Raw genomic sequence first — 12,050 nt, forward strand, 5'->3', positions numbered from 1 at the left:
AACACATTTTTCTTCTTTATTTTCTTCGGTTTGTGTAACTGCATGAGATATTCATCATCAGCCCATGACGGCAGGAATGAAGAAACATTTGCATTTGCAGCTTTTAAAACTTCAATTTTCGAGATGGTGTCCTTAACCTGTTCATAAGGTACAAAGTCATTTTTCAAATCCTTGTCGTCTGCCATAGAACGGAAAACGTTTCCAGAAATCATCTTTTGATTTTTTTTTTATTTGCATTAACGTAAGCGCAGTTTATGTTTAGTCACAAGGGTGAATGTGTTACGTCGTACACATTATGACGTGCTGTACATTATGACGTTATAATTCGGTGACGTTTAAGAAATAAGATATTCTCTGAAAGATTGATTGATTGATTGAATATTGTTTTACGTCCCTCTCGAAAATATTTCACTCATATGGAGACGTCACCACTACCGGTGAAGGGCTGCAAAACTTAGGCCCATGCTCGGCGCCTGTGGCCATTGAGCAGGGAGGGGTCTTTATCGTGTCACACCTGCTGTGACACAATACCTCGGTTTTTGCGGTCTCATCCGAAGGACCGCCCCATTTAGCCGCCTCTTACGAGAATCAAGGGGGTACTGAGGACCTATTCTAACCTGGATCCCCACCAAAGAGTGTTTTTATCAGAAAGAAGAGCATATATACGTTCACCCCTTCTTAAATCAAATTAATGACCATTGGGATAAAAAAAAAATCCACTAAATACTGAAGCAGCACCCATATCACATGAGCTTTCACCTCAGGTAAGCTTAAAAAAAAAAAAAAAAAAAAAAAAAAAAAAAAAAAAACGAGGGTGAAGGGTTTGTTTACAAACGCCCTGGATAGTTATTAATAATTTTTCTTAAGATATAAATATGAATATTCAATTTTTAATAGGGCTTGAAAGTTTGTTGTGAAGGGGGAAATTGGGCATATGGTGTAGGGTTCTATCCAATACCGCATGTGATTTACTGTCGGTTGTAAATAACCAAAACAAATGTTCAATAGAATTATTATTTTTTCTTTGTATGAGAATACGAAAACCATTACAAAGTCTGCAAATGATCTATTTTGTTTGTTATCTGTGTTTGTATCTATGAAAACGCGAAAGGATCTCTTTATTTTACGATGACTATTTAAGACTGTTAGTTGTCGTATAGAAGACGAGAAAATGTTCATTTCATGCGTCAAACAAATGAATAAGTAATGATATCTTTTCTTGAATTCAACAACAAAATAAATAAATAAATAAATAAAAATTTAATAATATTAATAATAAAAAAGAACTGAATTTCCGTTCTCAAAAACTAAAGTGATTTTTATTTATCGTTTCAAAATTTTATAGCTAAATCGGTATAAAAATTGAGCGAAAAGCCCGGTCAGGCTAGGTACAAATTCCATCGAAAATAAAGATACAGTGTTCAAGGGGCGGGTTCAGGAATTGAAATTAGGGGGCGCCATTTCATCAGACAGGGGGTCTTGGGCAGCCTTAATTAAGCCCCCCCCCCCCCCCCCGAGGATCCACCTCTGGAAAAGTCCCCCAAAAGCTCAGGCTGGACTGGATTTTATAAGGCTTGAAATGCTTGTCCGATCAGTCGATATGCTTCGCCTCGACTATGTATAATTTCTGACCTCTATAAGGGATATATTTTAACAAGAGACATTGATGCAAGCACCACATTTATGGGCTGGAAAAACTTTGGGAAATGTAAGAACTAAATAATTTTAGAAAAGGTGTTTAAAACCTCGAGTTATTTCCCCCTGAATACATGTTGCTGTCCACAATACATAGCGTCAATATAAGGAATTTTATTATCTTAATATATCTGATTGTGATTTAGCGCCAGTTAAGGGTTTTTCTGTAATTGGTGAAAAATAATGTAACTGTAAAATAATTTTAGTCACTGATTTCACTGTTGGGTCAGGTGTAATGTTCAAAATCTGTAAAAATTAGTCCCCTACTTATTCAGATCAGGATAAAGATATCTTTAGCATATCATCAATTAATTATTAATTTTAATCAATATTTTGGACGACCAAAACGCAATTAGATATGCATAAATTACATGTGCAACCAACGCACATTACATTGGCGGATCTAGAGGGGTTCGGAGGTTGCCTTACATATGTCCCTTTGATTTTGGTTTTAAAAAGAGAGTGCGAGAGAAAGAGAGAGAGAGAGAGGTATCAGAGTATTTATATATTTCCGGGAACATCATTTCAAAACTCCTGTCAGTTTACTAGTATGTTATCCGACATCGATTTTAACACACTGATTATTTTCAACATTCATCAAATTTAGTTCGAAGGAGGGGGTGAGGTGGGTGAACTTTTAATTAACCTCTTAGCTAAATAAGTTGTAAGTTCGTTTGGCATTTAAAATTCTTTTGAAAGATTGATTGAATATTGTTTACCCCTTCTCTACCGTACCGGTCAATTTGACCGGTGGCGCGTAAAAACGGGACAGCGCAAAAGGAGTGCCTCTAAATCTTTCAAACTACGGTCATAAGATATATGACCTATATATCATATTTTTGGAAATTTTCTCTATTTTTTAACTATGTAAAAATCAGTTAAGTAAATAAAGCTATTAAATTAATAAAAGCATTTAAAGCGAAAGATGGCTTCGTCTGAATATGACGCAACGCTTTGTCGCAAGGCCATATTCTCCCTCGGTACGATTTTTTTAATCTCCCGTATGAATGCACTATTTTTTTTTTATATTTTTGAAAAGCATATACTCCCTGCTTTCAGAACATATAAAAATTATTTCTAATACCTGGCAAAGTTATAAGAAAATAGCTATTTTTTGCACATGTACGCTTTCTTACAATTTTATTTCTCAATGTTTAAACAGATCGGCGTTTTACCAATATTCATATATCGAAATAGGGAAAAGTAAATACAGCCTGTAAAAGTACAGGAAATGTTCTTTTTGATGGGCCCTTATTCGTGTTGTAATTCTTGTTAGTGTTTATATTACGACAAAATGAAATTGGGACATGCTGCGCGGTTTTCTTTAAAATTAGCGATAAAACGTCGGTGCTGAAAGCGGTCGACGCGCATCGCGCAATAAAGTAGTGAAAACTATTTGTATTGTCCTCTGTTGGTAATATGAATACTTTTTGATACACTAAAACATATATGTATGAAATAATCAGCCAGGTATTATCTGCTTTTAAAAAAAAAAAGAAGTATAAAAACCATTATTGGTAAATATCAGTTACACCACCTACTTGTATTGTAACTTCATAAAACACCTAATGAGAATGTTACATCGGTAGAGTGAATAAAAAAAATACTTCAAATTCAGACATAAACGTTATGTAATATTTATTCGGTATAGACATAATTTTTTCTGCCAAACAAAGAAAACAAAAAGATCAGTCTGCATATTGTATATATAATACTTTTTCCCCCGTGATCCGGATCGCGGCCGCGGGGTTTTCTGAAAGTGTCCACGGGCAACACACGTGTTTCCGTTTCAACGAAAACAACAACACAACAAACGCTTGTATTGTATTTTACATCTTGAAAACGACCTGATGTCAGATGAAAAAGTCTGAAGATACCTTGGATATCCTGTTGCAGGATGACCCAAACGATCATGCATTCAGTATAAACATGTAAGTTGATGTAGCCACATAGGCCGACTAGAAGAAAAAAACGTTCGCAGTTATGTCATGTTATGAAAAATGCACGATTAATATATTAACCGCGATTTGATTCCATAATTTGTCGTTTCATGAAAGAAAATATTTATATTTTATGATATCTAAACCAAGTGTATAACACCCAATTGTTTATTAAGAGCTGAACATATCTGACATCAATTAATCTGTCCTGGCCACAGGTGCTTGTGGACAGGACTTCCGGTACCCCGCTTCTTTTATTTTTAAATGTTCAATTCCTTGGGTATTTCGGACGTATTTTTAATAAAATATGTAACTTCAGAGTTTATATATTTCAATGGAATTCACAAATCTCGCATAGAAACCGTTTTTAAAAATGTCATATCACCGATCATAATATATGAACAAGGTGTGCAACTCAGCCAGCGACATGTTGAAAAAATCTACACCTCGCTGAGAAATCCTATCGAAAAAACACCAATACTGCATATACCAACTAAAAAGAACGGTCATTCTAAATCTACTGATGATTCGTGGATGAAATGCATCGCTATTTGGTGCGCAATAACTACTTCACACCGCTCAATTTCATCGTTTTAACCTCGCCACTTCTCATTTCTGACTATAACGAACGGAAGTTGTAATGCTGGAATATTTCTGTCGCAGCCAACTATTTTTAGAACTAGAAAACCCGGGACGAGGTCTTCCGAATACCATTAGCTACACGAAAAGGAAAGAGAATACCGATCAAAATTGTGGAAAGACTTTAAAGACATGCACACTTACACATTATTGGAACCATACCACTTTTGATATATCCAATATACTATCATTGTAAACTCTTAACCCTATACGATATGATTTGGATCATAATGGTGTTGACACAATGCCCCCCCCCCCCCCCCCCCCCCGAATAACCTACATGAGTTGACTTTATTGCGTTTGCAAGACATTGCTGATAAGCAGTAGAGAGTTTCAACCAAAAAGTCGAATCATGTATGTTCTTCGGAGAATGGTGGAGGCCTGAACCCCTGTCATTAGGTCATACTGAACAGATCGATGTTTGATTATAATTATCTAAAATGATATTGGGAGTGGGGTAGGGGTAGAAGCGGTTAGTTTTTTTTATCATGATGTGAACTATACACAAAATATGTGTGCGATGCATGCACAAGTGCTGGTTGTTGATATTTGTTTAATCTTATATTTAAGTTATAACATAAAGTTTTGACATTCCTTTATCAATTAATTTGTTACCCCCCCCCCCCTACTTTTTATATTTTTAATCGAATTTGGATCTGATCATATGTAAGGGGCTTGATAAACTATTTTGTTTCTTTTTAAAAAACGAATGTTAGCCAATGCTATATAGTTGGCCTTATAACTGAAATGTGGAACATTGTCCCCAGATAGCATGACTACGTTGGCCCAACGTTGGCTAATGGTTGGACCGTTGGCCGATGGTTGGCGTTGGCTAAACAACGTTGGCCCAACATCGGACCAATGTCAACATATCACGTTCATACTCTGATGCCGGGGTTAGTCGGGAATACAACATTGGCCCAACGTTGTAATATTGTGACTAATTAATTGCCGGAGTATGTTGTCAACACAATGCTGGCCCAACATTGGGCCGATGTCAACTTATCACTTTCATACTGGTACCGAGGTTAGTTGGGAATACAACATTGGCCCAACATTGTAAGATTGTGATGAAATTCGACTAAAAAATAGATTTTGATATCTATATTTATGACACACGCACACACAAATGCGCATGACTCGCATGTTTTGAAGAAGAGGATGATGAGTTAATTAAAATAAGCTACGTATATATAGAATGTATAATTGATTTGAAATATTTATAATTTTTGTAAAATATATGCATACATAATTGATTTCTTTTTTAGAAAACATATTAAAAAATTAACATACATTCAATTATCATTTGTGCAGGGATGAAAATTAACCTTGCATATCAAAAGAATGAACTCAAAAGAGAAAGGTTTAACACATGCAAAGATTACATAAATGCTCTAAAGTGTTGGATTTAGGAAGCAGATTCTAAGATAAGAGCACATTTACTGACCAAGCAATTAGGACAGAGTTTTTCACAGCTTGAGACTGGCCAGTTTCCATGGTAATCTTGATATCTGATATGTTGGGATGGTCAATCCTGTATCTATTTTACGCGTCCAGCATTCTAGCTAATCTCGGAGTTTTACTGAGGAATAACGTGAAACAAGGCAACTGAAAAAGGAAAACTTATTCCGGGGAATCGTTTTTATTGTGAATTCAGATTAAAGTAATACGTCCTGGCATACGTATACGGAAATGTAAGTACATTATATATGTATATCTATCTCAAATCAGTTAAATATTTCAGATTTCAAAGCAGAGCCACAGGTTAATACTTTGACTTTTATTGAAAGGAGCTGCTCGAGCAAACCGATTATGTGCAGACGCAACACACAATGAGATAAACAATGTTATCAAAGAGTGGTTCCGGTACGCATGTGACCGTGAAGGAGGTCGAAAAGAAAGAGAGGAAAGAAAAAAAGAAAAAGAGAGAAACCAAAGCTCCCAGAATGCAACAGAGGACAGTGATTCATAATTGTGGAAGAATTAAAGTGTATGCACATGTATCAGACAAAGAGACAAAGTTAACTTGTTTACACTGGAATGCATTTATTGTTTTAATCATATTTTCATTTGACCAGTTGTTAACACAAATTAAATTCATTAGATGTCTTTTATTTTGTTTTGATAATGTGTAGAAGTTGAATAATCCTTATGTCTCTGGTGGAGATTTTAAAAAAAATGGATAGATTTTCTACTGAGCTCTAACAGTGGTCAACCTTATATTGTAATTGAAGGAGGATTATGAGATTAGTTAATTCATCTGCAAATTGGAATCATTTCTAAAATTTGAATACAATATTTTATTGCTTAAATGAAAAAACAAAACAAATAACCAAATGTGTATATGATGTTCGGCAAACATTGGGCCAATTTTATTTCAGTGATTGGTCAATATCATTAGAAAATGCACACAACATTAAGCCAACCTGTGTATGATGTTGGGCCAATGATGGCCCAATATCACACACACTGGGTCAATGTTGATTCAATGTTGGGCTAATATACGAAAAAGGAACACAACACAGGGCTACTTATGACGTTGGGCCAACGTTGGGCCAACGATGGCCCAATGTCACACACATTGGGCCAACGTTGATTCAATGTTGGGCCAATGTCATGAGAAAACTTGCATTACATTGGGCCAACGTTGGCCCAACTCGTTGGGCCAACATTGGGCCGATGAGCAAAATTACATTGGGCCAACGTCATTTGCCAACATTGGCCCAATGTAACTGATTACGTTGGCCCAACGTTGGGCCAATGTTAGCTTGCTATCTGGGGTCAATATATTGTGCTTTCATGGTTCTTTCTGATTTCCATGATAAATTACCTACCCAACACTATGAGGTTTTTAATTATATTTGTGGATGTGCTAGTCTTTCCACAACCGACTTGACCAGTTAAATGAAATTACATGTATGACCCTCTTTGGCTAGACTTGATTACTATGATCGGTATTCTCTTCCCTTTTCGTGTAGCTAATGGTATTCGGAAGACCTCGTCTCGGGTTTTCTCGTTCTAAAAATAGTTGGCTGCGACAGAAATATTCCAACATCACAACTTCCGTTCGTTATAGTCAGAAATGAGAAGTAGCGAGGTTAAAACGATGAAATTGAGCGATGTGAAGTAATTATTGCGCACCAAATAGCGATGCATTTAATCCACGAATCATCAGTAGATTTAGAATGTCCGTTCTTTTCAGTTGGTATATGCATTATTGGTGTTTTTTCAATAGGATTTCTCAGCGAGGTGTAGATTTTTTCAACATGTCGTTGGCTGAGTTGCACACCTTGTTCATATATTATGATCGGTGATATGACATTTTTAAAAACGGTTTCTATGCGAGATTTGTGTATTCCATTGAAATAGATAACCTCTGAAGTTACATATTTTATAAAAAATACGTCCGAAATACCCAAGGAATTGAACATTTAAAAATAAAAGAAGGGGGGTACCGGAAGTCCTGTCCACAAGCACCTGTGGTCCTGGCCCGGCATTAATCAGTCTGACCCCCCCCCCCCCACCCCTTTTGGTATCTCCTCACCTGACGCACGAATGTAAGAAGAGGGTGGATTTAGTGTACGATGAGAAAAGGGTGGGATGGTTTTAATCAGACTGGGCATTCATGACCATTGGTGCGGAGGCTAGTCTATTTTCCAAGATTTTCTACGTTTATAAAAAAATTTATCTTTCTATGAAAAGAAAACACAATCTGTTAGGAAAGCATATATTGCATTATTGTCTTATCGTAATAATATAATTTATTACCGTAATTTGAGGTTTTTCTTCATATTGTAACAGAAATAAAAACAAAATGTGTGTTTGGGACAAAAGGTATGTGCGTCTGTGTGTGTGTGTGTGTGGGGGGGGGGGGGGTAACATCAATCAAAATCTGGTTATGACAGGCTATTGAAAAAGCATTTAATTATATGATCCATACATGCTGGTGTGCTATGAGCTGATGGGCATGTGCCCACTTGCTTAGATTTTCTCTAATTTCGACTAAATCCACACCCCATCAGAGTACCATGCCAGGGGATTTAGACACTGTGTACAATGAAGAACCAATTCAATTCTACTTTAAATCTGGGGCCATTCAATTTCCCTCAGAGGCACAATATTTTCGCTGGACACTGTATATTTTAACCTGAATTTCTTCAGTATTTGCTCCCATGTATATGTTGGGCATAATGCTAACACCTCCATGATGTATAGTGGGTTTTTTTTCAATACGCACTCTGCTACACTCGCAAAGTATAATGAAATATTCCATTCATTTGATTTCTAACATATGTATGTAAAACTTATACGGTACCAATTTTGATGCACCAGATGCGCATTTCGACAAATAATGTCTCTTCAGTGATGCTCAACCGAAATCTTTGAAATCCGCAATAACTACGTATGTAATCCCTTACCAAATAGCACTTCAAATATAGGACATCTCTATCTTGAAATAAATATGATCAGTACTTTCGTGCGAAACTGTCCCTTACTATCATGAAGCTTATATTCTGCTTTAAAACACAAACCAATAATTGTTAATTGTATTTTTTCATCTTTAAAAGGGTTATTGACATCCCAATATTTAGTGGGAAGCTTCCAGGTATCTTCCACTAGTGACAGTCTACTGGCAAATCCAGACATGCATTGGAAGTATGTTGATGTGGAGGACACAGGGACACCTGATCCAAAAACTGTGGCATTTCATTCGGAGTGACAACCTGGTATGCAGTTGGTATGACTCTTTGAGGTTGAATATAGGGTTAAATCCGTATACATTTAGTTAACATTCAAATTAATCCAGATAATACATTCACAAATGGAATCATGGCATTATGGTACACTGATATGCGTGTACAATTTTACTGTTTATCGTTGCATTACTAGATATAACATGCATACAAAAAGAGACAAAACACGGAAAATCATTATTCTGTTTCTAATTATAAGGTATGCTAAGTGTTTTAAATGCTGACAAATAAGGTATGATGGCCAATACTGATTTTATTTGCATTTTTATTTTCAGATATGGGACCTGATTATTCAGAGAATTGCAGATTTTATGAAGCTGTTTTTGACAGAAGATTTGGTTTTCTCCATCTTTGTTGCCACCAACCATTATGCTGTGATGGTCATATCTAGGGGGAAGGATTGTCATATGCTTCCCAAGGAAGTTCGAAGTCTCTCACTGAAGAGGAACTGTACAGGTATTACTAGTTTTAAAGTACCGATATTGTGACAGTGATTTCCAGTTTAAAACGAATAATAAAATGCATTTTATAAGATTACCTTTACCAAAATTAATCTGGCTGTGCATCTAACACATTTATTAAATGTGTATTACAATTACCCCAGATAAAATTTTACAAGTAATTAAACGCATAATTTTCAGAGGGCCTTGATTATAGAAAACATTTACAGAGCCAATTGAGTATTCAAAAGCTCTGAGAATACATCAGTATATTGGGGCTAAGTATAAACAATCTTTCTTTTTTTCTTCAGATTTTTGGGCATTATCTTATACATGTCTGCTGAGAAGTTCCAGTCGATAGACATATATTGGACAACGCATGCCCCTATCGGAACAACCTAGTATCAAGAATTATGTCTAGAAATATGTTTTAAGAGGTTGAATATAAGAAGAACAATTTTTATTAAATATAATGCAAGTACATTTAAATTTAGTGATTGAAAGTAAGTACTTGAACATTCGTATACATAAACAATGAACTTGGGGAGGAAAAACGGGCATTATTTTCGCATAGCATTTGATATCATAATGGTGTTGTTGCTTAACAACCAAATATATTTGAATATAAAAAGAATGATTTTTTAAGATTTTAACAGGAAAGATCTTTGTTTTAATGTTGCAATATTTATACTATTTAGTGGGATACAATGGCAAAACGTCATATTATTAGAAAATGATGAATATGTATATGAAGTACGAAATTTTCATTTTATGACCTTTGACCTTAATTCTCTTCATTATATTTTTTGTTAAAAACCTTGTAAAATGATTAAAATCTAGTCAAAGATTATATTTTTAAAATAATGTGACATTTACTAATCATCATGCAATGTAATTATGCTTGAATTGTGTCGAATGGATGTAGAAAGGCAAATTATGGTCAAAATTACACCATGAGTGTTGTTACTTAGCAACCAAAAATATATGTTTGTCAATAAAATTGATTAATTTGATTGTGATGTTTTTGTAGTATTTTAAAAGACAGATCAGCTCATACATTTAGAATTTCCTATTTTTGACTCGAATCCAGTGAGAGGGGTCGTAATATATATATTCCAGAGAAAAAAGATTGCAAAAATGTGCACTTAAATGACCTTTGACCCCGTAGAACTCTTTGGGGTCATGGGATAACATGACAAACTTTATGAAAAAAATGTTCCCTGTCCAATTCGTAACAAAATTATATATCACATGCCTACCTAAAATCGTGATACATGCAGATGTAACTCGATTTAAAAATATTGTCATTTAGTCTTTAAAAACTTCTAAAATGTGCCGGTAAAGAAAGGGTTAACGTCCCACAGAAGAATATTTCACTCATATGGAGACGTCACCACTGCCGGTGAAGAGCTGCAAAATTTCGGCCTATGCTCGGCGCTTATGGCCTTTGAACAGGGAGGGATCTTTATCGTGCCACACCTGCTGTGACACGGGACCTCGGTTTTTCCGGTCTCATCCGAAGGACCGCCCCATTTAGTCGCCTCTTACGACAAGTAAGGGGGTACTGAGGATCTATTCTAACCCGGATCCTCACCAAAGAGTGTTTTTATTTGGTAGTTAGCCTATAAAACTCAATGCAGACGATAGAAAATGCAAAAAACATATCACGATTTCAACAATTTAATCCTCTTTTTCACCCCCAACATTTTCTAGATCCGCGCCTGGGCAATGTTAATTACGTGTACATGTATATTGAATCCGTATCTTATGTAATCTTCTGTTGATATCTGGGTTGGGTTTTGTTTTTTCCCGTGCGATTCAATATTTTGATTCCCCCCCCCCCCAATTATTATTATTGAAATCACTTTTGATGTAATAAACAGCTCGACTTGCATTGAGTTTGGTAGCATTAGGGGTTGGAGGTGGGGACTAACCCCACACTTTTTTTCGACATCGTTCTTTTTCCACTATTATTACTGGGAAAGTTGGCCATTTTTAATGTTGGATTTATAGGCTGTCTCCTTACCCCTTTCCCAAACGTCGCACGGATAAAAATAATTGTACATAACGCCGTCCGTTGATACAGTATTTGTTGATGTAAGTCGTTCCCGCCGTTGCTCGGGACTCCTGTGATCGGGGTATGAAGCGTATGTAACACATAACCGTAAACTCGAGATAAAAAACACTACAAAGTCCTCCATATCTGTTTCGTACTTAGATATCTTATGGAAAATTGATGGTAAACTAACAACTCAACTTTATGACACACTCAGTTAACTTCCCATATCTATGTAGCAATACATGTATTCCATTATCACCTACATAATGTGTTCGTATCTCTTAACTGATTCGATACGCAAGAGCTTGTTCTGCATATGATCAGTTTTTAAATCGAGGAAGGCTATTGACAAAAAAGTTGATGTTATAGGGGTTTCAAGTCTAATTTAAAGTCAGCATTTCGCTAATTCGATGGTCATTAAATGGCTGAAATATTGCCAAAACGGCGTAAAACTTCAATCAATCAACCAATATAACCTACCATTTGGACTAATGCTGTCTGACGTGTTTCATACCGATTGTTA

General features: G+C 35.8%; 2 long non-coding RNA genes across 3 annotated transcripts; both read left to right on the plus strand.

Annotated features, from left to right (window-relative positions):
• The first annotated feature begins 2,998 nt into the window (after positions 1–2,998).
• On the plus strand, positions 2,999–10,481 carry LOC125665795 (uncharacterized). Of its 2 annotated transcripts, none has more exons than XR_007366360.2 (4): positions 2,999–3,626; positions 8,843–9,012; positions 9,304–9,484; positions 9,780–10,481. It is a non-coding gene; the product is annotated as an uncharacterized LOC125665795 (long non-coding RNA). The 2 variants fall into 2 exon arrangements; XR_007366359.2 differs by having other exon boundaries at positions 3,001–3,626; positions 8,843–9,001.
• On the plus strand, positions 4,668–6,603 carry LOC125665794 (uncharacterized). Its single transcript, XR_007366358.2, has 2 exons — positions 4,668–5,968; positions 6,065–6,603. It is a non-coding gene; the product is annotated as an uncharacterized LOC125665794 (long non-coding RNA).
• Positions 10,482–12,050: the final 1,569 nt, after the last annotated feature.

This window comes from Ostrea edulis, chromosome 10 (assembly GCF_947568905.1).
Source record: "Ostrea edulis chromosome 10, xbOstEdul1.1, whole genome shotgun sequence".
In the NCBI taxonomy this organism is placed as follows: Eukaryota; Metazoa; Mollusca; class Bivalvia; order Ostreida; family Ostreidae; genus Ostrea; species Ostrea edulis.